This window comes from Arachis ipaensis, chromosome B01 (genome assembly GCF_000816755.2).
Source record: "Arachis ipaensis cultivar K30076 chromosome B01, Araip1.1, whole genome shotgun sequence".
Classification (NCBI taxonomy): Eukaryota; Viridiplantae; Streptophyta; class Magnoliopsida; order Fabales; family Fabaceae; genus Arachis; species Arachis ipaensis.
In genome coordinates this window covers 133,837,580-133,840,490 of record NC_029785.2, presented here as the reverse complement: position 1 = coordinate 133,840,490, position 2,911 = coordinate 133,837,580, and positions in this window count along the sequence as shown.

Sequence of the window (2,911 nt, the reverse complement as noted above, 5' to 3'; positions counted from 1 at the left end):
TTTTATAATTTTTATAATAATCAACATATATAATTATCTTAAAAAATTAATATATTTAGATAATTATATAAAGGTGAAAACTCAAGTGCAGTGAACTTTACGTAAAGTTGATAGTTGAGAGCCGTTAGATGAAAATTTAGTCAAATCAGTCAAATCATCTAACGGTTATTAATTATCAACTTCACGTGGAGTTGACTGCAGTTGAGTTTTCACCTTATATAAAATATTTTATTCTTACCAATAAATGTCTTATAATGAAATTCATAATACTACTCCATGCATGTAATTGAAGACTACATATTTACTTTCTCCTCATTGTGATTGAAGCTATAGATAGAGTACTCCAGTTGCTACACCACATTGATGATGAAAGTGATGCCTCAAGATGGAGGAAGGCTTGCATGAAGTCTCTAATCACATGGCTTCAAATTATAGCGGCGGTGACAACCCAATGTAACCCACCACAACACAACTAACATTCGTCTCCATTACTGCTATTTATTCCTAATACTGACCCGCACTCCCACATGCTACTTTCTTTTTTTATTTTTATGTAATTATTATTTTCAGAATTAATGTAATTCGTGCGCTTTTCTTTTTGTATGTAGTTATCACTTATTACTGAAAAAATCTGAGGCAGTCATTTGTTATTTTATATGGTACCTTTTTCAAAAACGGTTTTAAGATTAGTGCTGCTAATTAAGTTCTTGAGCATAAAATGTACCACAAAACTTTTATTATGTATTACCTAAAGGTGTAATCAGGTCAGATCGATATATATTTATATGAATTTGAGAATTAAATTGATTATTTTTTATTAATTTGGATTAATGCATTTTTTAAAGGAGACCACTTTAATAAAGATATTAAAAATGTTTTTTTTTTTAAAGACGTTCACACATGTCATGTTATTATTAGACATCTTTATTAAACCGATTAATAATTTTATTTTTATTATAAATCAGAACAAAATCGGTTTATTATAGTAACAATAATAAACCCAATTGTAATCAATTTGGGTTGGTCGAGTGGTCAGCTCACTCGTCTGCTTAAGCAAGTGTCGGGGATTCGAATCCCGCATTGTGCATGCAGCAACCCATTGGCCAGTGGCAGACCCTTAAATAGAGCTCAGATCCGTGACGGATTAGTCCTTGACCTGTCGGGTTGGGGAATACCGTGGGAAACCAAAAAAAAATCTAAGGTAGATTATGTAAAATCCTAAAATTCTACAACTAATCACAGTTTACATAAAATTGGATCAAGACTTCATTGTAACAAAATGTCAAATATTGTATTTGTGTAATTTAAAATTTTAGTTTATTTAGTCTAGACAGTTATCTTAATATCGTTCTTTCTCTTCTTCGTTGTTGCATCTCCCACCTCATCTACTGTTCTGTGTTTTGATTCGCTGTGGCATTTTCCCACTGCGTTATTTCGAAAGAAGTCACGGTCCTATCATTTAGACTTTTTACATAAAATCTTGCTATTTTTGTATGAAATGGATACTTGCAGTTCTATTCTTATAGAAATTAGTGATTAATCAGAATTACTGGAGAGATAAAAAATGAAATTCCTACCGAGAATAGGATCTTATGGAGAATAAAAATAGAAAGCAATAATTCTTCACAGCAAAAAATAAAAATAGAGACACAAAATAAATCTAAAGACAAAGATAAAAAATAAAAAAATATTTTCTACGCCTGTCTTGCTCCATTGTCATCCCTAAATTAAATGGAACATGTAATATAAAATACAAGTTGTGGGACACCTTTTTCGATCGATATATATACACGTTACAATTCTAGATGATGTGTAAATATTTGTGATTCCTTAAATAAATATATCGATGTTGAATGGTGAATGCTGAATTAGAATAAAGAAGTTTATACTAAAAACACTAAAAATATCTTTTTTTAAACACGTTTATATATGTCATGTTATTATTGGACATCTTTATTAAATAGGTTAATAATTTATTTTTAATTATAAACCAGAACAAAATCAGTTTATTATAACAACAATAATAAACCTAATTGTTTGCATTATAATTATTAGACCCGATTTGATCCGATCGAATTATACCATCTAAACCGAATATCTTTAAATTTTTTGATAAAAAGACAATTATATCTCTGACTTTTTATTTTTCGGACATTAAATTCCTAAAAATTTAAAAATACAATTAAATTCCTAAAAAAAATTAAGTTTATTGTTATTGTTATAAAAAAATCGGTTTTATTCTAATTTGTTAAGAAATTCAAAATTAACCAGTTTATTACTACGTCTAATAATAATACGACACATAAATATCTTTACAGAAAGACGTTTTACGCATCTTTATGGGAGCATCCATTTTTTAAATGGCTAGATCCAAACCGACCCGATTTGGACGGAAAAAATAGATATTCGATTACAATTAAATTTATAAAAAAATACAAAAAGAAAAAATGCGAAAAATAGAAAAAAACTTATGTAAGTTATATAAATATTATACTTGAGTACAGTATTGTTTTTTTTTCAACGTTTAGAATAAGTTTTAAAGTTGTTCTTAACGTTTAAATCGTCCTATTTAAGTCTCTAACATTTTAAAATTGTCTCAATGTTATGTTGGCATTAGGAATCTATTAACAGAATTAAGGACAGGACAAAATTGAAACGATTTTGAAACGTTAGGAACTTAAATAGGACGAAAATATTGAGACAAAAACGATATATATTGTTCTTAGAAGAATTATCAAATCAAGAAAAATGAAAGTAAATTTTAACGGAATAAATTGCGTTAAGAATTCAAGATTTTTACTCATCATAAAATACTTCTAGAATAGCTAGTAGCTAGATAAACTTTTGAAAAAAAGAAATAAAATGAATATGATACATATATAATAAAGTATAAATTATACATTTTGTCTCA